Below are 24,542 nucleotides of genomic sequence, written 5' to 3'. Positions count from 1 at the left end.
CTTCCTAGCAACCACAAAGTGAGCAGCTTGTTCAAGTATATATTTCTGGCCATGATATGCTATGTCATCACAGGCCCAAGGATGATGAAGCCAACAAACCAAGGATCAAACTCCTGAAACCAAGAGTGTCTCTACACTTGTGGGATATTTATCTGAGGAACTTATAAAAACATGAGCAGAAAGCTCACTGATATATTAGTATAACATTACAAAAAAATGTTATTATTTTAAACTATATGTAAAATATATTTATTTGATGGAGGATTTTTATTTTATTTTTTTAAAAAAGCTAAATGTGCCAGAAAAACTACAAATATATTTGGATCTAAATCAAACAAAATTATTCCTAACACTCTGTTTGCCAAGTTAGATATCTTATTTCATTATTTTTTTCTGAATTAAAATAGTACCATATACAAATACAATATGTTATAATAACTTAAATTCAAGTTATATAAAGTAAATTGAAACTCTGTCTTATTCTGAGAAACTGGGTCCAAAACTAATTTTTTTGTATGGGGGGGAAATTGAAAAGTAGAATTTCATACATTTCAAAAATATTTCATCTTTCTTCAGTGTATGTGTCACTGTCTTATCTATATGCACTTCTAATTTTCTGCTATTCTAAATTCATATGTATATATTAAACAATATACTAAATTCATATACATATATATATCAATAATTCTGAAAAGTGGTTAAAAGTGACATAATAAATACTTAACTTTGTTGATTATTTCATTATAAAGTGAATCACCATGGTGGCCAAGGGTGAGACATAAGTAGAAGTTCAACATTAACTATCATGCCAGCCTATTTTATTTTTGTGTACACAGATTTAAATGACGCTCTAATAGCACACTTGGAGTGACCAAAGACATGTTTAAAATTATGTTTTACTCCTACATTGGAAATTTCATTCATTAAGCAAGCATTTATTGAGCATGTAACACGGGTACTTCACTGTGCTATGCGATGGAGCTAAAACTATTAAACATTGGAAATACCTGTAGTAAACGGGAGACTTATTAATTTAGAATTAAATGACTTAGTGGCCATTGCTGGTCAACATTTACTTAGTTTTAATAACAAGTTAAGCAATAATTGTCTATCACTTATAGTGATGTATTTGATAAAATCACCTCATTTTTTTCATAGAGCCCTGAAAGTGTTTGGAAACCATGAAAGGTGCTATAGGCTTTGTGATATGCATCTAGAAACCAGGACTAAAAGAAATAGTGACATGACGCATAAGATTTCACATTTTAAATGCTGAAAGACAAATTAATTTTAAACTCTGAAAAACATTTATGAAAAACATTTATAACCAACTTCTTCAGGCTAGAAAAATATATGAATTGTCCCACCCAAAAAAGTCACAAAGGACATAGCTGACCTTATTCAAAAAAACAAATGTTAATGGACTATGGTATATTCAGCTTTGATTTTGGAAAGAAAATAAAAGAGGTGGTTTATAATAATGTGGCTTATGTGATTCTGTTAGTTTAATCTGAAAATTTAAATTAAAATTCTGTGTCTAAAATACCGATATGTGTACTCCTAGGTTGAAAGTAGAAATAGCATTATACCTTCCCTATCTCTAGTAATGGGCTCATTTCACCCACCAGAAAGAGAGTTGCTATTTCTGGTGCAACTGTTGCCTTTTGGTTCAGAGGACTCATCCTCTACTTATTCCACTTTTGTATTATATGATTGAGTTATAAACAACAATTCTTGGTAATGTCACTGTATACTTACTTGTAAGTGTTTAGAAACAATACACTTAGCTAATATATTGTAAAATCTTCAGAAAGGTTAAAATCATTTGAAGTTGAACTTTTACTTCTAGGGCTAGGTTTTTAAGAAATAAGCATACATACATGTGTGTGTGTGTGCATGTGAATGTGTGTGTGTATTTATGTGTGTATAGACTCAGGTACAATGTTAATGGACTATGGTATATTCAGCTTTGATTTTGACTATTTCCAGCACTCTTCATAAATGTAAGAAAGACAATAACTGAAGCTAGGTACTAGTTTCAGTGAACTATGAAACACAAAGCTTTACAAAACCCTAATGATATTAAATATTGGCTCACAATATGTTAATTTTTTTAAAAAAGCAAACTAGAAGTGAGACATTAATTCATCCTAATGTTTTATTTTATAAACACATACATCTACACACACACACACACTAAATATTAGAAAAAAAACTATATATACAATGGAAATTCTGTCAAATGCTGGGAAAATAAAATGTCATTCATTTGTAGTTGTCTTAATTTCCAAATTTAATTGAATAAATACACATGATGTTTACAAGCAGAAAATAGTTATAAAAGTCAGATATATTGTTTATATTAATTTTTTATTCATGAACAATACATACCTTAATATAGTCATTTAAGATTATAGATTGTAAATTTTGATCTGACAAGAGAAAATTCTAATTGCTTGTTAGAAATATCTTCTTAAGAGAAGAGACAAAGGCCACCTTGAATAAGAAAATTTTGCAGATATTCAATGAAGTATGGGTAATTTTGTAATGTTTGGCAGATTCTGAATTCTTTGGATAAGCTTTAATAAAGTACCTTACTTTGATACTACCAGGAATATTATCATTGTCTGCAAACATTTCTTCCTATTGTATCATTTTAGTATTTTCTACTCATGGATTTATTTTATTTAACTAAAAAGAACACTAACAATCACCTAGCATTCTCCTATCTTGTTCTCTATTGTACATGTTATACTGTATGCACACGTACATCTGTCTACAAATTTACCTATATATATTACAGGTGAAGGAGAGAATGCTTATGCTCACTATTCAGACAATATCTAAAATAAATAAGATTATTCCCTTAATTTAGCCATGTATACTAAACCATAATGAACATATTACATATTTAATGTACAAATAACTTACAAATGTCTTGCTCAAAGTAAGACCGCCAATGCTCACATCAGCAACTGTCAAATGATAATAGTTCTGTCAAGATTCATTAAATTAATATATCACTGAAAAGCTTCTAGTATCAATCAGGCAATTAATATACAAAGAAAGTGAATCAGGGCCCATACCCATGAATTATTTAGAATCTACACATAAATCAAATACATTGTTATTAAAAGAAATTAATATATGACTCAACCTTCTACAAACAAAATAGAAAAAAAAACTATAAAAAATGATTACAAGAAAATCTCAAATATATGTATGTATATTTATATTTGTAGATATACAACACACACATGTACACACACACACACACACACACACACACATATATATATATATATATTTACTTGTATATTAAACTATTAAAATAATATTGACATGTTTCAGGGCAAAATGTCATCACTTTAACTTTTGAGTTACTATTGATTTACTGTGACTGCTTTACTCAACTGACATCATTGATGGGTTATTTGGTATGGTGTATTATTACCTATGTTAACCCCAGTGTTTATAGGAAGATGTTTTCACATGAAAAGTAATTCTCAAAAGAAGATCATATCCAGATATTTAAAAGTTCTGTGAATAAAATAATAATAAATTCGATTCATTCAAATATATACCAATGGCTCCTGAAACTTTCCTGGCACTGATAGGTCTTTTGCAGCTGTTTTACATTTCTTTTTGGAAAGCAATAACTTCCTGAATTAAGTGAAAGAATATGTTGATGCTAAAAACAATTGTTCCTGCTAGTGAAAATGTACATGCCAGAGAAACTGTTATTTGGTTTTCTGTGCAACTCCCGACAACAAAGCCATTTTTATTTTAAACTCCAGGATCTTTTTGAAAAGAAGGCTGTTTGTAGATTTATTTATTTTCTTACAATATGTTTTTATTGAAATGTAATTACACCACTTTTCTTCCTCTCTTTTCTTTCTTCTTCACCTCCCATGTTCCTCTACTCTCCAATTGATACTTTCTTCTTTATTGCTGATTGTGCATGAGTGCGTGTGTGTGTGTGTGTGTGTGTGTGTCAGAGAGAGAGAGAGAGAGAGAGAGAGAGAGAGAGAGAGAGAGAGAAAGAGAGAGATCAATCTGTCATAGATTAAGCATTCTATGCATCTGCACAACATAGGCTGGACCATTAACATACTAGGTGCTGATAAGTTTCCTAAGATTTAACAAGAAAAACTTCCCTCAGTGTTCCATGCACAAACTGCAAAGAAATATTCTACATGAAGTAACAGCAATGAGAAAAGAGGCATCATATCTGTATAGCATATATATCTCAATATTGCCCTAAGATAGCTTCTTTAAACACACATGTTTTTGTGTATTCTATGTTTTTGAAATTATTTTAGTTTTTGAAATTATAATATAATTACACTATTTTATCCTTCCCCTTTTCCCTTGCAATCTTCTCATATACCATTTCTTGCTCTCTTTCACATTCTTGACTTTGTTTCATTAAATGTTTGTGTGTGTGTGTGTGTGTGTGTGTGTGTGTGTGTGTGCATTGCACAAGAAGTGCATACATCTACAAAAAACTCCAAACTTGAAGCTCAAGGAGCATTGTGCTATGTGTTTATGCAGTGTGAGGTCATAATTTGAAGATCTATGAGGGTCAAGGATTCACAGTTTTGCAATTCAAGAGTCCACTGCTCAACAAACATCCAACCATCGTGGTTTAAAATTTCTTTCTGTCAATCAACAAAATTCTTCAAAAAGAGACTTACAGAAAATTTGATTTCCAATCTTCCCTTTCCTTTACTGCTGTGTACTGACTAGAAGACTCACAGAAAACACAGAAGGAATGGGTGGGCTTGGGTTTTGCACCTCTGCTTTGTTATTGTTTTGTTTTCTGCTTGTTGTTTTATTTTCTTTTTAAAACCCCATTTCATTGGAAGGACAGCATAGGTTGGTCTGACCACCCTGTTCTCCAAGAGTCTAGACCACAACCCAAGGGGTACACCTGGAGGGATCCATGGCTCCAGATACAAATATAACAGAGGATGGCCTTACCTGACAGCAATGGGAGTAGAGGCCATTGGTCCCATGGATGTATGATGCCCCAGCCTAAGAGGATGTTAAAGAACAGGGGCATGAGAGTATGAGCAGGTTGGGGAGCACCCTCATACAGGCAGAGGGGATGGAGAAGGATAGATGTGGAATGGAGGGCTATTGGATGGGTAACCAGGAAGTTGGATATCATTTGAGACGTAAACAAATTGAATGATTAATGAAAGCTGAAAAAAATTAAAAGAGAGTACTATTCCAATAAACCTATAACAGTCTCAAAATTTACAAAGATACTTGTAGGAGGTCACATGAACAACACATTATCCAGTACTCTTAAACACATGTGAAGGTGAGATCAACTTTGAAATAATATACATAAGATACTTTGAATAGAAAATGCCTAAATTCTCTGACCACTCATTCATATATTGACGTTTTATATACATGAGTGAAAAATTCTTGCTGGCTTCAATAAGTGTCTTAAACTTTAAGGTTTTTTTTTGGGGGGGGGCATTATAAACAAAGATTGTTTTTTGGTTATGTACTAAAAATTCTATCTAGTTGCCTCATTGTTAGTCATCAAAAAGGATGTAAAGCAAGAATGACCTGTTTGTCCTCAGCTTAGACTGTGTCATGAAAATTGCTGTGCTAGCAAAGTTTTGGGATGAGTGGTTACATATTTTATGAGCAGCATTAGACTTAAAGAATTAATGAAGTGACTCCTCAAAATATCTCCATTAATAACATCTAATTTACGTAACTAAATTCTTGAATATATTCTAAAATACAACTCAGGAGATGATTATTCTTTTTGTATTAAATTATAAATTCTAATGACTCATGGCATTTGTACAACTAATGGGAATATTATATATGGTATACAGTATCTTTGTCCATTTTTATTAGATTGTTTTCAAAAAGCTTGGCATTGTTTCCAAACAAATCAGGGAGCAGACGCATATGAAAGTGTAAAAATATTGAGAAAATTAATTGAATGCTGGCAACATGGCTCATCCAGTTAAGTGCCTATCTGGCAAGGATGAGCACCTGAGGTTGGACCCCTACCACACACTAAAAAGTCAAGTATTGCAATGTCTCCTGTAAAACATGGTGATGAAAGAAGGCAGAGACAGGTGGTTATTTAATGTAGCTAAACTGAAGAGCTGGAGGTTCACAAAGAGGCTATGTCTCAAATACTAAGGTAGACCATGGTTGAAATCACTCCATGCTGACTTGTGGCCTCCACACATAAATCTAAGACCATCTTCATTGGCACACATGTGCACACATATGCATGCAACACACACACACACACATGAGAGAAAATTGCTTTTAATTCTTGAGGAGGGTACCATCACAGCTTCTGCATGAGGAAATGATTCAAATTGCTGACATAAACACACTCATTCCTCTTGAAATTTTCACCAAGCAAACATAAAACTTACCACAAGAAATATAGAAGGTCATTGGAATGACATTAAAAATTTTAACATCAGAAAACTGTGAAGTTTGAAGGCTTTCTAGAAGGAAACATTGTGGGGAAATATTTAGTCAGCCTGCAAGTATGGAGAAGCAAAAAGAAGTGGTTAGTCTTCTTCAGGAAAGCATTCTCACTGAAGGGTCCACTTCAGCAACTTCAGACCTTAGATGCCCATAGGCTCTAAGATCTGGAGGTGCTGATGTGAAAATAACCCAAGAACAAATGACCTTTGTGAAGCCTTAGTAGAGGTTGGTTACCTGCAGATAATAAGTCTTGTAAGTTTGCTTTTAAGGTCCAACTTCGCTCCATCTATAGGAAGGAGATATTTAAAGTACAGTAGATAGTTTAAAGTTAAAATACATGGAGAAAAACAAAAAGAGGAGAAGAAAATATGTTCTTCTCTAAGCAAAAGTGAAGAGAGTCATGGAGATGTGTACAGGACTTAAAGCTCTTCTTTCAGAGAAAATTTCTACTGCAGGTGAACTTAGAGACAAATTCAAAGAAACAAAAATATAATGCACTAAGGGAGAAATAGCAAAAGAGAGAGTGAAGGAGGGAGAGAGAGAGAGAGAGAGAGAGAGAAACTGTAACAATAAATGGAAGAATCTCTTCCTAAAGCCTAAAAATAGTACAACAATCACAAGACAGATTTAAACTGAGACTAGAAGAGACTCTAGTAGTCACAATATACCTGGAAAATACTTAGATACACAGGAAAATTGAGGTGGATTCTTTTTGAAAGCTAAAGGTTTAAGATACACGTGGGAGGAATGCAGCATCAGGGAAAGGAAAGTATTAAAAGTTTGCGAGGAAACCTAAGACAGAAAAATAGACAACGAAATCCTGGAAGAAATATTCCTGAAAGAATACATCAAAGTGTTTTTTCTATTGCAAGACTGAAGTGCACAGTAGCTAAGTATTATTTTTAATAGCCAAGAAAGAGTTTTTACAGACTTGAGAGGTAATAAAAAACAAAATAGAATATATACATAATGATTTATAATTATATTTCTTGGTAAGTCTGGAAGAATGAAAATATAATTTCTTAACATTTACCTGTAAAACGATGATGAACAGCAGTATTCATTTGTACACCCAAAGATCATAGACTAGAACACATACAGAGCATTCTGGTAAGAATATTGATCAACACGGTGCATTAATGAGCTCTACTACAGTTCCAGAGAGGGAGAAAACTTTCTTTGCCTAAATTTAAAGGAGCTCAGCACTGGTTTCAGAAAAACTTTCGAATATTCATTGCTACTTAAGAATGAGATCCCCAAAAGTCACAAAAAAGAAATGATAAATAGAAACTTAGGAAACCAAGCAAATGATTTGTATAAACAGTGGATAAGGACTTTCTAAGACGTTCAAAAAATCAGTGGTAGAATTAGCATGTTTAGAGGCAGTTGCTGAAAATATCTAAGCCAATTAGAAGAGAGGAAAGATGTACTATTATATTCAATCTTACATTATTAATAGAAAATATTAATTTTATTATGTTCATATATTTATCATCATCGTCTACATAAATATAAGCCAGGGGAATCGTAACTTTTAAAATTGTAAAAGTTAGGAAATAAATTAAAAAGTTGCTGAAATTGGGACAAAATAGGTACCTCAGTAAATACTGTGCTTCTATGTATGTGTGAGGACCTGAAGTTTAATCTCTTGGAAGTACATAAGGATAAGCATGGTAGCCTGCTCCTGTACCTTTAAAGGAAGAGAGAGGTGGATGGGCAGAAATAAAAGAATTTGTGGGGCTTACATGCCAGCAGTCTTTTAAGAACAGTGGACTCTCTTAATGGTTTTTACAATCCAATTACATTTTATTTACAATAATAATAGATGCAAATGAATTTAGTCCATTATCTAAAAGTCAAAGATTCTGGGACCACAAAGAGGAAACAGGAAGCTGTTGATATACCATCATAGTATTGATATTATTTAGAAAAATTTTCAAACTGTCAATTGAATACTTTAATAGTTAAACCATGAATAAATGCTAGTAAGAAATGGGCAATAAAGAAATACCATTGCCAAATCAACCAAGATCTATGTGTATGTATAGAAATTGGCCTTAGTTGCCCAATGTTCAATGTGTTGGGCTGGTAAAATATGTATCTCTATTATCACTTCATTCATTTAATATTTTAAAATAGTATTTTTATTATGTACATATATATGAACAAATTAAATGTATGCACACAATGTATGATATTGAAGAATGAAAGGACTATAGAAATATATTATTATTCCACTATTATTTTAATATTTTTCCATATTTCAATAGAGAAAGTGATGTTGCATGAAATTCAGCATTTGGTAAATCTGATTGATGGGAGTAGTGATTCACAAATATAGCACTCACACAAATATTTAAATTTCCCCACTGCAACAAAAAAGTGTACATATAGATTGATTGTATAGAGGCAGTTCATTGCTTCCCCCAAAATTAAAACATGTAAAAACCAAAACTGTTGTGTAAATGTGTAAAAATAGAGAAAACAATGATAAATGTAAAATTATATATTCAATATACAATATCTTAAACATGTATAGCCTACAACATAAGCCTAATTTGCTCTTTAAATTTATAAAAGTGATTAAAGATAATATTTCATTAAAATGAATCATTGAAAAAATATATATGAGCTATTGAGGGACTAGAAATGTAATATATATATATAGAAAATGTAATACATATATGTATATATATGTTTATATATATACATATATATATAAATGTAATATATATATATATATATGCTTTATTTTAAGAAACCTGTTATAATTTCAAATTGATTATAGCTTTCAGTTTCATTGTCTACTATGAGGGCCTATATCGATCACTTTTCTATTAACATGATATAATAATGACCAAAACTAACTTGGGAAAGAACATCTTTCGAATAACAGATCCAGAAAGCTACTCTCCATGATACTGAGAAAGACATGTGTACTGACTGTAGCAGGAAATTTACTGGTCACATTTTATTTGCACAAAGGAAGGAAAGAGAGCGAGAAGGAAGTGGAGCTAGGCTATAAACTATCCAAACCAGCACCTAGCCATGCCTTCCTTTTAGCACCTCCTAAATTCTCCATAACCTCCCCTAACAGAGCCATCACCTAGGGACTAACTGTTGAAATACAGAAGCCTATGAGGCAATCTTGCATTCAAATCACAACAGGACACAATTACTTTAAAGGTAAAATAGTAAAAATGAATAGCAATAAAAGTACAATGCAGAAAGTTTTATAAATTTCTTTGTATAGTAAAAGTAATTATAGTATATTCTCACTCTAGTTTATGCTTTGCTTTTAGGATCAGAAAATTAAATACACTTGGTTAGGTCCAGTTGCTTTTTGGATATTGAATGAAGCTATTTTTAGCCTGTATACATCCACATATAAGTGTCTCTAAATCTTTCCACAGTGTTCTCATAAACTCTATTTTCATTTCCATTTTGGTGATTTGCACACCAAATTTAATTTTCAACTAAATACTCAATACAATTGATAAGATGATGACTGCAATTTTCATTCTGTTCATTGTTTTACATTATTTTTACTCAATTGCTTCTAAAGCTAATGAACAAATATGATGGTAGTAGTAATAATGTAGCCATAATGAACCAATGAGCACATAGAAAGCTTATTAATTGCTGGGCTTTCTTCCAAGATATTTTCACAAATTAAGGCATTTAATTCTCTTCACAATACCATGAAGTCGATATTGTTATTATCTCTGTTATGAATGGAGAAACTGAGGTGTAGAGAGGTCACTGCTCTGTTGCAACAAGTACAGAGAAAGGTAGGTGCAAGCGGCAACTGAAATCTAAGTCCCATGTTCAAGAATTCTGCTCTTATTTTGTGCTATAAACCTAAAGCTGACATAGAACCAGTGATGCTTTGTCTTAGCTTTCCCGATGACCAAGTGATGAAGTTAGAGGCATACAGACATATGCCATCAAGACAGCAATGTACATTGAACACTTGCATGCATGCATTCATACACACAAGCAAGCATGTGCACACATGCACACACACACACACAAACACACACTCATACACACATACAAACACACCCTCAAATTCAGGTCCAACAGCTTCTTCTGAGATAAATCAGAAGGGTCACAATTTTGGAGCAAAAATCTCATGTAAAAATACCTTTAAAACTCAAAGTCACTACTGGAAACTCATAAAATGAGGAGATTTTTATTCATGTCTTGTTCTACAGAAACGAAGAAAAGATAGAAGAAAACATGGTGATAGTGTTGGGAAGATACAAACCAAAATAGAAAAATCTTTCTGACCCCAGAGACAATATTTTTGGGCATAATGCCAAATACACAACCTGAAGTAGATTTTCCTTTTTTCCAAACAATGAAAAATACGTATCTTTAGGGGATAGTGGAGAAAATTTGTCAAGACTTTATTTATTTTGTCTTTGTTAGACATTTCTATTTTATTTAAGATAATATATTTGACAACTTGCTGGATTGGGAGATAGAAAGAGATAATGCTGAGAGAGGGAGAGATTTGACTCCAAGAATCCACATGGAGACCTGTAACTGACTGATCTGACAAGTGGGAGAATATCCATCCCCCAGGAAAACAAGATGACAAATTTGGCAGTTTTATATTGAAGATATAACATTATATTAATGTTCTAAATACATAAGTATTGTACAAAAAATACCTAAAGTCTGGATTCTTTTCAAAGAGATGAATTCATGCACGAAGTAACATTATTTACATGAATTGCTATGAAATTCTTAAATGCATTTTAAAATCTCTACAAACAATTTTCTTGAAGCATTTCACATTAAAATTTGAGAGGAAAAGCTTCCATATGTCTCTTACACTAGTGTATGCATTGTATTTCCCATTATTATGGCCTATCGGTATAGTAGGTATGAACTTGGTTCATGTGGAATACCTGTAGGGTATGGAAACATATGTAAATCCCACATGTACTTTAGTGATAGTCTGGTAACATTATGGTTTATTCTTAGGATTGTTGGCAGTCTATGAGTTTTTACCAAAAAAAATGTGGTTTTTTCTACATATCTCTCATGAACACATTTTGACGCAAACAAAAAAAGGAAAAAATAAATATTGAAAATACAGATTTGAAAAACATAAATCTAAATAATAGTAGTTTCAGTTTATGCAAAGTGGTGAGAAATTACTCTGATGCAGTTTTAGTATCTCTAACCATAATCCTGTACATATTTTAAAACAGATATTCAAAAGGCAAAAGAAAGTGTCAAGTGATAAAGAAAACCAAAATGTAGAGAACAATAAAAATCACTGAAATAGAAAATAAAGCAAATCATTTGAGATAATGAAGGGAAACAAAACATAGTGCAAAGTTGAAAACAAATTTGAATAATTTTATAGATATGAAAGATGAATAAATAAAATAGAACATGGTCATAAGTGGTGATCCAAAAAAAAAAAGAAAAAGATAAAATAAAAAATGTTTAACAATTAGTAGATTCATGGTCAGGAGTATAAGTAAACACACTAAAGACAGGAATTTAGGAAACCTGCTAGAATGTAATAATCATATTCATATATTCATCAAAACCTCAGCAATACAGTTTGGAAAGATGGCTATTTCCAAAAGAACCAGAGTCATTTCCTTCAGTGATATTGGGACACATACAACCTCTTATAGTACAAATATACAGAAAACATACAACACACATGGAAAGGGTTTAAATTTTCTTTAGTTATATTTGAAATGCTTAGTAAAGATTAAAAAAAAAAACATTGGGTTCTAAATACTACCTATTAGAATCGTAAAATTTCTGATATTGATTTCTCATTTTGCACAGGAAAAGATACCTAAATATCTTGAAGATAGGAATAAGTCTATACACTGATCTAAATTTCTATAAAATTAACATTTAACAGCTTATATTAGAAAACACTTTTATGATTTTAATATTAATATATTAAAATGAAGGGGATTTTACTTGACCATTATGTACTTAATCTAATATTAGTACTTTTTTCAGAGTATCTGTATTGCTACCTTGAATTTATATGTAAAAGCATCATTATAACACTTTGATCAAAAGAAAAGATAAAAAAGTTGTGAAATAATTGTAAAAAAACATTTCTTAGAGAGGCCAACTATGGGAATATTTTAAGAAAAACTATGAATGTTAAATATTATGCAATCATTCATCTGAGAAATACAAGTCATATTCAACATTAACTAAAACTTCTGGGTAACAACTCTTTATATGTGATGTTAGTAGTAGTGCTTAAAATATGTATACATTTATGAAATTAAGACTGATTTAAAATAATAACTTGTCTTAACTGTATAAAATAAAATAATGTTCAGGCACACCATGTAGAATGAAGTGGTGACTATCTAAGTGTCTAAAGATACATTTCTGAATGTGGGACTCAACACACCCAAGAAATAATAGTGAATTAGGATGCTAATGCTTGTTGGTAAAATGTTAGTTCTTTCAAATTTGAAATGAATCCAAAATAAAAGTATGATACTACAATGTCAATAATAAATATATCTGAAATTAAATATATTTATCAAAATATATATTTATCCTAATTTATCATGATTATATATATCATATTATATATGTTATTGTAGTCATTTTGGAGATATATGCTATTGACATGTATATATTTGTGTATGGTGATTGACATTATTATCATAATTGTTAGAACAGGCTTAATATGTAGTAGTGTAATTACTATGAGTCTCAACCTAGAATGCTTATGTGTTATTTAAATTTATCTCTTTTACTATCAATTCACCTTTGAATCATCCTATCTAGTTCCTGTTGATCATCATATTAGGCTTAAGAATCAACCTAAGTAGGAATATTAAGGTTTTCTATACCCTATTTGAGCAAAGAAATAGTCAGGACTTAACGTCAGCCTTCTACATGATTTCAGAGGCTCACGTATTGAAGGGGATTTGTAGGTAGCTAGTTAGATGTTAGAAGGTCTAAGAGCATTAAGGATGGACTACTTCTTCATAGTCTACAGCTTATACAAACAGGACTAGAACTTCAGGGCTCTGCTCCTCAGAGGCACATGATTTGGTTCACCTGGCCCTGAAAGTATACATGACATCTAAACTGCCAAGAATGTACTTAATTGATCATTGTCTCAGCCTGTTTCAGAGGCTCTTAAACTTAGAAGGCTATTGTATAGCAAGTGGCTTTCCAAAGTAGTTTTCCTTCCCGCGAGTATCAATTCAAATAAGTCTGTCAATCACCTAGACAAAAATAAGCATCTAAAGAAAGTTATCAGTTCTACAAACTTTAGATAAAAACTAAAATTCATTTAAAATATAAATAAGTACTACATGTGTCTGACCATTGCTTCTTTCTCACAACAGGAGATATTTCTGTTCTCCAGATATCCACTTAGGCACTGGCCACAATCATCCAATTGACAGTACCTGCTATACTTGCTAATAAATGCCATCTTCCCTCTACACTTCACTTTGCATGTCTTTTGAATTCAGCCCCTAGAGATCAAATAGAGCAGGCATCTTAGAGGAGTAGCAAGCAAGATTCTGTTGACAATGATGTGTAATTTGAAAACTTGTTAATATTTAAATATGTATTAAAATGCATATTTTGAGAATTGGTTTATATATTCAATGTGTATTAAAATGACTCCAAATCATTATTTTTTCATAGTTTTTGTTCATAATTATAGAGCTATTTTTCTGCAACCAGTACTTCTCTTACAAACAAATATATATCAGATATTTTGCAACTTCTCATTTTACTTCCTTTTTTTTTTCAAAATGTAGAGTGAAATATAATTCTTCCACGTGGATATCTGTCAATCATTGGTGATACCATGACATTAAGTACTCCTTATTCTTAGATAGAATGACATATTATATGAAAATATTCTTTATAAAATACCTTTATCCTCATGTCATTTTATTATTAAAACCTTACGCATTAAGAAATAACACCTCAGGATTGTTATTTGTAGGGAATGGGATCTCTCTTCAAGGCTTTCATATATAATTTGGTTATGATAAAAAAAAGTACTAAAGCTTATCTACCATATTCTACCTTACATGTTTTCAGTATAAATACATAGCTAAAATAACTAAGTGAGTATTTCATAATACCTTCCTCCTGTAAGAAGAATTAAAGGTGCCAATCCAGTCGGCTTTTATACTGTTTTTACTCACTAAAAGAATAGAAGCTTATAGTCGATATACTTCATATTGTCTTCACAGCATCATTTGTTTCTATGGGATGGGAAGGGAAAGCTCAGACTAAATGTGTGATCATCTGCTAAGTGACCAAGTGAATTTGGTTTCATTAAAGAAAGTTACACACATACCTTAAACATAAAATTATGACACTTCACTAGAAATGCTCAGTTGAAGTAAGAAACACAATTGAATTTAGGTGATGAGTTCCTTACTAGGAGGTGATAACTTATGCATTTATATAGCCTCATAGAAAGGCCTTATATAAAATTTTCTTGATTGAAAATCCTTATACTGCATAGCCATGATTAAACTGAAGAAAAAAAATCTGTGAATCATCAAACATGAAATGTCTCTGTATTTTTGTTTGCTGTACAAATAGTGCCAGTATTTTTGTGGGCATATGTTTGTTTTGTGGAAATGTACATAGACATTTTTCACATGTGGGGGGTGCAGAAAAAACTGTGCTCAAATATCTTATTTCATTGTAGTTTGTTGTGCACATAAATTGGTGACATATTTCAATAATGATTACATTAAAAGATGATGAAAAATCCATCAGATAAATGAAAATTGCCCAGAACAAGGATTTCAACAGCCAACATATGGTTCCTTGGTTTATAGATATCTTTGAGAAACACTGTCACTATAGGACAACATTATGTGTCCCTTATTTTCCAGATGATTTTGTACAATGCCACTGTTCTCTCTGTATTTTTCTTCCCTCAATATGACTTTACCATAATATTTGCCATTCTGTGAATGCTTCTCATAGGACATAGTCAGGATGCTGATTATTTAAACTTTAGTAGTTTTCATTTGGAGAAACAAGAACTATGAATTCCAATGTCCCCCAAACCTCCAATGTTATAGTATCACGTTAACATTGCAGCCATATATAGTGACTAATCTCAGCACTCTGCAAAGTTTTGCTCCCAAGTCATCAAGTTCTGAAACTTTCATAAAGTATTAAAAGATTCTTATCATAACAGGCTTAGCTGCTGTGAATGGAGAGAAAAGGCGATTCTACAAGCTATTATCTGTAAGCTGGGTGCAACCAAAATGTCAGATGAAATTTGGTGCACTCATTTGACCTCCACTGTAGTGTTTCTCTCATTATGAAAGCCGTCCCCCAAGAAAGTTTTATAACCGGTCCTTTAAATTATCTGTAGATGCTGTAAACCCCACCCCTCAGCCATTGGAGGAAAAAAAATTGCAGTACATATCTTCCGATCTGCCGTTACTGAAAGGGTGTGTAGCTATCAGAAAGTACTAGAATTAGCACTGTCATCCAGTCTTGCCCATTACTTTTACTGCAGCAAAGACTAGTGAAACAGTAAAAAAAAATATACCTATGGTCTCACTTTGCCTGGTTTGATCCTGCCTCCCCCATACAGATTCAATACATTTTTCTCTCACAGGAAATAAACATATTTTAAGCATCGGCATCATAAAAACACAGCATCAATGAAACAGTCACACACACACCCCACCATACACACAAACCCAGCGTTTACCTGGTTTACTAATACAAAGAGACTGAAAGCAAGAAAAGCTGCAGCTTGCCCAGCAAAATTCTCATTGCAGCAGACAGCGCAATTCTGTACTTACGGATCTTACCAGGGAAATGTCTCGGGATCTTTACAATTTTTCTGCAGAACTCTGTCTGGAGCCCTCAGTCAGGCATGCTGTGCATCCAGGCAGAACCAAGCCGTATGGAATGTCTATGCAGCTGGGAGATAATGGGACTCTTTTTCCCAGCTGGGACTGCAAGCCTTTTATCCACTGAGTATTGCGTGGCTCCTCTCTGGTCTTAAGCATGAAATACGCTCCTCTCCTGCTGCATTCCTGACGGAACCTAGACAATTAGTTCTTGAGGCACATGTGCAAAGCTCCCGTTTGGAATATTCAAAGGGAAAATTCTCTCCACACTGAAAGGCAGTTCTGTCTTCCTCATCCTTCACAGACTCAGGCAGCTGGGAGCAGCTGCCATTCCAGTGGCATGAAAGATTAAATTCACCCCCCTCATTCTTTGACTAGATATAGTCACTCCTGTTGGGTCATCAGAAAATCGCTCTTATTGAAAACTGGGTCAGACTAACTACTTATTAGGTATCCAACAGGAAAGGAAGTAGTTTTTTTTTTCTTCCTCTGCATTGTCATTTACAAGCAAAGATTAAGCCGGTCAAGGGTCTGCCGATTTAACTGTGTTCAAATGTAAGCTTTCTGAAGCATGCCAGCAGCTCCTGGTGCTCGTTAAAGTGAATGGAAGGGGGAAAGGAAATCTAAAGGCTATCACTAAAACCCTATTCTAAATTTTTTTTTAAAAAAGTGGGCTTCTTAAAGATGGAAAATTACATAAAGTAGACTCAAATAGTCCAGAGAAACAGTTTCTTACAGTTTCCTGGATAAAAGAGTTTGCATGTGTTTGCATTACAGCTCTGCTTTTTCTTTTCTTTTTTTCTTTTTTTAATTGTCTTTTTTTCACATGGAGCCATTTGATTAAACTTTTTAACATGTCTGTGTCTTGGCATGGTTTTTTGAAGAGACTAACAGCGTGGAAAATAAAAAGTAAGACACACATAGAGAGCATGCCTGTACATAGAGGTCCTAACGTGTACAAACATGCCTAAAGCATGAGAACATTCAGGTCCTGACACAAAGACAAATATATACTTAGTATCTGAAAGTTTAAAAAAAAATGGATATGGATGCTAGAAAAACTAAATCAACGAATCAAATGAAGTTTTGTCAAAAGGTAACATTTTTTATTCTTTAATTCTTTTTTACAGTCCAGTCTTCATCTCCCTCCCAATCTGCTCTCTAACCACTCACCATCCCATACCTCCTCCCCTTTTCTCCAAGAGAATATCCCCACCCCCTATTCCACCTCACCAGACCTCCCCATTCTCTGTGTCCTCAAGTCTCTTCAGGGTGCATCTTTTCTCACCAAAGGCAGACCCAGCAGTCCTCTGCTGTATCAGCTGCTGTATGCTGCCTGGTTGGTGACTAAGTGACTGAGATGTTAGGGGTCCAGGTCAACTGACACTGCTGGTCTTCCTATGGGGACTGCCCTTCTCCTCAGCTTCTTCCAGCTTTTCCCCAGTTCAAGCACAGGGTCCCTGGCTTTTGTCCATTGGTTGGGTGCTAGTATCTGCCTCTGACTCTTTCAGCTACTTGTTGGGTCTTTCAGAGGGTAGCCATGGTAGGCTCCTGTCTGCAAGTATACCATGTCATCAGTAGTAGTCTCAGGCCTTGGGGCTTTTACCCTTGAGCTGGATCCCAATTTGGGCCCATTGATAGACCTCCATTTCCTCAGGCTTTTCTCCGTTTTTGTCCCTGCAGTTCTTTCAGACAGGAACAATTCTTGGTCAGAGTTTTTGACTGTGGGATGGCAAGCCATCACTCACTTGCTGCTGTATATTTACACTGGAGGTGGGCTTTATAAGTTTCCTCTTCCCACTATAGGGCATTTCTCTTTGAGTCCTGAGAGTCTCTTACCTCCCAGGTCTCTGGTACATTATAGAGGGCCCTCCTCCCCCCACCTCCAGAGGTTGCCTGTTTCCATTCGTTCTGCTGTCCCTCAAGGCTTCAATTTTTTTCCCCCACAAATTGTCTGATCATGTTCCCCTTTTCACCCCCTTGTCCCCACCCATATGTCTCCTTCCTTCCCCCCTCCTGTGATTGCTTTCTTCTCTCTCACAAGTGGGAATGAGGTGTCTCTCACAAGTGGGATTGAGGTGTCTTTACTTGGGCTCTTTGTCTGGTTGTCTGGGTAACCTTTTTTTTTTTTTTTTTTTTTTTTTTAGTTTTGTGGATTGTAACCTGGTATTCTGCAATTTTTTTGGTTAATATCTGCTTATTAGTGAGTACATACTATCATATCCTTTTGGGTCAAAGTTACCTCACTCACAATGATACCTTCTAGTTCCAAATACATATTTTTCTTATCCAATTACTAGTAGGACTAATTTGATGAACAGGTTTATAGAAGTACGTATTTTAGCATAAAGTCTAAATATTGCCTTAAACTTTAACTTTGTAGACATGAAAGCAAAATTTTTACTTAATTTTTTTATGAATGTATGATAAAAAAGATTTATTTTATAGCACATAGATATTTTTTAAGAGGTAGAATTCACTTGGTGTAAGTAAATTTCTCCAGCATCTGACAACAACCCCCCATGCTCCAAGACAGTTGACTATCTTTTTTTTTCTTTTTTTTTTTACATTCCTAAGTAAAGAAAGTAAAGGTATTCCTTCCATTTCCTATTGCTGGCTCTAAGCATGTGTAGTTACTCCATACCACTAGTGCTCTTCAAGGTAAACAGTGCTTTCTTCTCAGACCAGGCCCCTATGTCACATTGGTGGCCATACTATCTTCTAAATATGTACAAGTTTAGCCAAGCCATGCTTCTTCTTTTCAGAATCACCAGCTCTCCCTTTCTTCTTCCCATTATTGTTTTCAGCATAGGGATGTGCTCTTGTCCTGAAAATTTTTGAAATCACTAATGTTTTTGATATTCCTTGCCATCTAGCTTCTGCTTTATATCTGGGATCCTTGTTATAACAAAATATTAAAACAAAAACAAACAAACAACAACAACAACAACAACAAAAACCCTGTCTATACTCATTACATCCAATGTGTTACTTGTGATACTTGCTTGAACCTATCCTGATTGGTCTTTTGTTCCCACACACCATATAAGTACCTCTTGTCAAGTCAAAACTGGATTACACATTTCAAAACCTCAGTATCCAGTTCTCAGTCCTTGTTTATCTAGAAAGAATGGCAGTGATTGGGACAGATTATCATATTCTCCTGATTTTTACAGATTGCTCTTACTTAGGTTCCTCTTTGTCTTCCTTCTCATCTATCATCCATCACTCTTTCTTAAAGCTGAACTGTCATCTTTAGTTTGGAGATATTTAAACACCGACCATCATGAAAAATCTAAAATAAGGCTAGGATAGTAAATTATCTAAACTTTTCTGAATACATGAAAAATTTACAAATTAAGTGAAGAAATAGATCATCTCCCTGTAAGTCTTTAAATTTTACATATTCTTTAAAGTCCAACAAGTTTATCTTTTGGCAACAAATAAGTGGTAAAATAAGGGTATATCAACAAACAAACAAATGAACAAATAAACAACTCAAATAAACAACTAAATTGAAATGAAAAATACCAGGTGGGAGAGTTTACCATTTGATTGTTCACCAGTTTAAGTAATCATAGGAGCATTGTATTAGCCAGAAAAAAAAAGTCAGACACATTTCAATTTCCACAAATTGGTCCGTACATATATGGTCAATTGAATTGATATACAGGTAAAAAGTAAATTCAATCCAAAAGCATTATAGTTCAAGAAGTAGCATTTGAACTAATGCATGATCACTTATATGAAGCAAATGTTACTTTATTCCATACACTGCACAAATAAATTGAAAACAGAAACAAGTATTTTCCTACTGGAGGAAAAAAATGAATGATTTTATAACTGATCTAAGTCAGAAACAAAACATAGAAATTTTAATTTCATCAAACTTAAAAATGGCTGTTGTAGTTTGAATAATAATGGCTCCCATATGTCTTTAATGTTTGAATGCTTTGTCCTCAGTTGGTAAAACTGTTTGCCAGATGAGAATGAATGGACTTCTTGGAGGAGGTGTGACACCGAGGGTGGGCTTTGAGGTTGCAGAAGTGCCACTTCCAGTTTTATGTCTACTTCCTGCTTGCAGTTCAACGCCTCAGTTTTCAGCATTCTGTTCCTGCCATCATGCCTTTACTGTGCCATCAGGAACTCTAAACTTCAGAAACTATAAACCCAGGTAAATGCATTCTTTTATAAGTTCCCTTTGGTCATGGTATTTTATTGCAGCAGTAGAAAATAACCAAGACAGTGACTAAGTTTTATGTATACAGTGGCATAGCTCTTCTAACTCAATAATAATAAGATGAACAAGGAGTTTAAAATGAATAAAACTATGCATAGAAGTTTCACAAAAGTATGTGAGAGACATTTAAACATGTAAAAACGAGTTTAGGGAAATTATTCAGTTTGGAGCTGGAATGTTGGCTCAGCAGTTAAAAGAACCGACTGTTCTAACAAAGGACTAAGGTTCAATTCCCAGCCTATGGTGACTGGCACTCATCTGTTACTCAAGGTACAGGGATACACTCTCCTCTGTGGAAAGCAACCATGCACCTGGTACAAAGACATACGTAGAAGAACAATAAAGATAAATGAACATTTTTAAAAGTCATTTGAAAGTCATTAAATGCAAATCATTTAGGCAGGATGGAGCCTGAGAAAGGATCTTCTAGCTCAGGAATATGGCTGAATCTCTCCTCAAAAAGGCTGCAAGAACTCCAACAAATTTAACAATGGCCTAAGTCCTTTTCCCTTTCCCATCCATAAACCTGCAATTTTCTAGGATTCTCAGCCAGAAGCCTCATTAAGCAAGAAAGTTTATGAATTCAACTCTTTGTGCAATCACGGTGGTCTGTGATTTTAATTTATCATGTTCTAATCTCACCTAACTTCTTTTCTACAGCAATCTCAGTTATTTTGCTTATCAAGTTAATGAAAAGTATGTTTCTGTGTGCACTCATGCATGCTTGTGTGTTTGGGTGTGTGCATGCATGTGTGTGTTCCTGTATGTGTATCTGTGTGTGTCTATGTGTCTGTGTGTGTGCGTGTCTTTGTGTGTGTGTGTGTGTGTGTGTGTGTGTGTGTGTGTGTATGGGGGAGTTCTCGTCTACCTTCTGAGATATAACACAGGGCTACCACATATATGGTAGCATTAGCATATATGCAGTTAATGCTAAGAACAGTAAGAGCTTATATACCTTTGCGAATCTCACTTTCACCCTTGTTATGTCTTATTTTCATTTTACATTTGCCTACTCTCAGTTGGGAAGGAAACCTACATTCTTACCTGCTCCTGAGGACTCCTTTTTTTTTTTTTTTTTAACACTTCGGCTTAATCCTATATTAAAATTTCTCCCATAAGAGTTTCCAATTTGATTTCTCCAGTTATTTTTAAATGCTTTCCAGCTTCAGCCAATATTCTTAAAATTCTAGAGGAACCACTTAGGCTGCAGGGTGATCACGTGGAGCCACAACTTCTTTTCTCAACAATGAAGCTCTAACCATGCGGTATCACTACACACCCATTATTGATAAAGGCAGAGGCTGTAGAGATATCTTTGAGTTTAAGAATATGTTGTACCTTCAGATGGCCTGAGTATGGTATCCTGCACCTATGCTGAGGGGCTTACATACATCTGTAAATTTAGATACAGAGTATCTGATGGCTTCTTCTGGCTTCCAAAGGCACCATCATACATGTGGTGTACATATAAAGAGAAACACATAAATAAAAATAAATTAATGGCTAACATTAAGAATACTGAATTTACAAAGACCTTACACATAGGAGGCATTTGGAACTCATATGCCATGTTGTTATGAGAGTGAAGAGTTGTAACATGACCCATAATTAATTTGTCAATTTTAGATATAGTATTATGGGACCAGTAGAATAGCATATAAAGTGAGTGTATTTGACCCAAACCTTGATAATTCAAGTTTCAAAACTAATATGGTAGAAGGAAATAAATAACCAAAGTCTACAAATTTTCCTCTGTGATGACTAATTTTTATCAACTTGACACAAACCAGGGTCATTTCAGAACAGGGAAACTCAATTGAAGAATTGCTTCCATCAGGTTGACCTGAGGACATGTTTATGGAACATTTCCTTGATTAATAGTTGATGTGAGCAGGCTTAGAACACTGCAGGCAGCTACATTTCTAACAGGCAGTCTCATATTGTATACAAAATCAAGCTGAGAAAACCATGAGAAACAAGCTCATAGAAATACTGCCTTCATGGTGTCTGTTTCAGTTCTTACCTCCAACTTCTTACCTTGAGATCTTGCTTTGTCTTCCCTCAATGATGGACTGTAACCTAGAAGCTGTAATAAATAGTCTCCACACCATGTTGCTTTTGGTGACAGTGTCTATCATAGGAACAGAAAACAAACTAGGAAATCCTCTGACTACACAGAAGCTATAACATGTGTATGCTCCAAACCACAAGTAAATACTACTAAAAGAAAAATCAGATGCTTTTGCAAAATGCCCCCATTTACACACTACTCCCATATGAAGGAAAGCACTCCTGCCCATAAAAATATTCAAAGAATGTTTACTGAAAGTGTGTTTTTATCCTAGAAGACCAGAATAAGAGCAACACTAAACTCCACCCATAGGTGAGTAGATAAACACATTGTTGCATATTAATGAATGCGGTGTATGTTAGAAATAAAAAGACAAAAATTGTTAGTATGACTTGGATAGATTCCAAAAATATCAGGCTAAGAGAAAAATATTCAAGAATAAATAAAGCAAATCTGTATCCAAAGAAAAGAGAGACTAGTTACTTGGAACCAAGGTGGAGGATTAATTATATGTAGGCACTAGGGAACATTTAGGTTAATAAAAAGATCTGTTTTACAGTATAACTGTAGTGACAGGGATATATGAATTTGACAAACATTATCAAGGATACAAGTGGGTACTCTTTATTTCATGGAAAGTATAACCTAATGAACTTCATATTTTAGAAATTAAAGGATGAGAGATCTCTCTCTCCTCTCTCTTCTCTCTCTCTCTCTCTCTCTCTCTCTCTCTCTCTCTCTCTCTCTCTCTCTCTTTTACAGGCTTTGCTTTGTGAGTAGAGAAAAATGTCAATGTAGTGCTTAGCTCCTTCCTAACATTCTCAGAGAATACTGAGGGCTCTCACTTGTCAAACAAGAAACACTGAGTTGAACCACTAACCAATGACATTAGCTCGAGACTTCCCATCACTTCAACCTTGTTTGTTTCCAGGAACTAAAAGCAAGTTTTAAAGTATATTTGTCTTGTGGTGAAATGATCTATGCTAGATTAATACTCCTCTTACAGGCACGTTCACACACTTGACTATTTCAGCAAGATTATATGGTCACCTATCAGATTCATGCTAAGTTCTGTGTAATGAAATTATGAAAATGACTCTCAAAGAAAAAAAAAGAAAAAGAAGGAAAATAACGGAGAAAAGAAGGAAAGAGTAAAAAAGGGGGAAGAGAGAGAATTCATCATAATTCTTAAAGAAAGTTCATTGCTTTACATTGGACTTTGATTATAGCTGTCCATGAGTCCACATGTGGTCTGTGGGTTGCAGATTGGTTATATTGGCTTAAAACATTTGAAAATAATGAGAAATCATGGTAATTTCTTGATATATCAGTATTTTAATGTGAATCAATTTTAATAATGTGCCATTGGTTTCATTTGTTTTGCCTTTTGATGATTGATAATTTTTTTTGTTTAGATACTTTGAGTGCTGTGTCAAACTTTTTGAAACAAAACATGCTCAAAATATATTTTATAAAAGACATTCTTCTCTGCCCATTATAGATAAAACATTAACAAAATATCAAGTATTGTGTATAGTTTCCTAAATTTTCTATGTACCAAGCACAAATTTTAACATTTCACTTGGTTCTTACTACAGTCTTCAGAGGAATGTATATTAACTATTCTTTATGGGTATATGAGGTGTATATTCTTTATGGGTATATGAGGTGTGGAAAACATCATCTAGTATATCAACATCACATAGAATTAAAGGGTCAGGTAGAGATTTGAATCCAGGAGTATTTAACCTCAGTACCTGTAACTTGAACCTTTAACCAGGAGCCAGACCACATTTATGGCTGCACCAATATAATGCAAAATAAGGCTTTCTGAGTTTATTTCTACTCTTTAAATCAAAATGAAAAAGTTTAT

The 24,542-nt window shown here is 33.7% G+C and overlaps 1 protein-coding gene across 2 annotated transcripts in view; it reads right to left on the bottom strand.

Annotated features, from left to right (window-relative positions):
* Cntn6 (contactin 6) overlaps positions 1-16,443 on the bottom strand; it is a 334,089-nt gene extending 317,646 nt beyond the window's left edge. For both annotated transcript variants that reach the window (XM_034511787.2, XM_076940196.1), the window contains exon 1: positions 16,317-16,443. The gene's annotated coding sequence lies outside the window, so the exon portion shown is untranslated. The remainder of the gene's footprint in view (positions 1-16,316) is intronic.
* Between the last annotated feature and the right edge of the window lie 8,099 nt (positions 16,444-24,542).

The sequence above is a fragment of the Arvicanthis niloticus genome, chromosome 9 (assembly GCF_011762505.2).
Source record: "Arvicanthis niloticus isolate mArvNil1 chromosome 9, mArvNil1.pat.X, whole genome shotgun sequence".
Taxonomy (NCBI): Eukaryota; Metazoa; Chordata; class Mammalia; order Rodentia; family Muridae; genus Arvicanthis; species Arvicanthis niloticus.
Note: the sequence above shows the minus strand (reverse complement) of the source record. Positions and strands in the feature narration are given on the sequence as shown.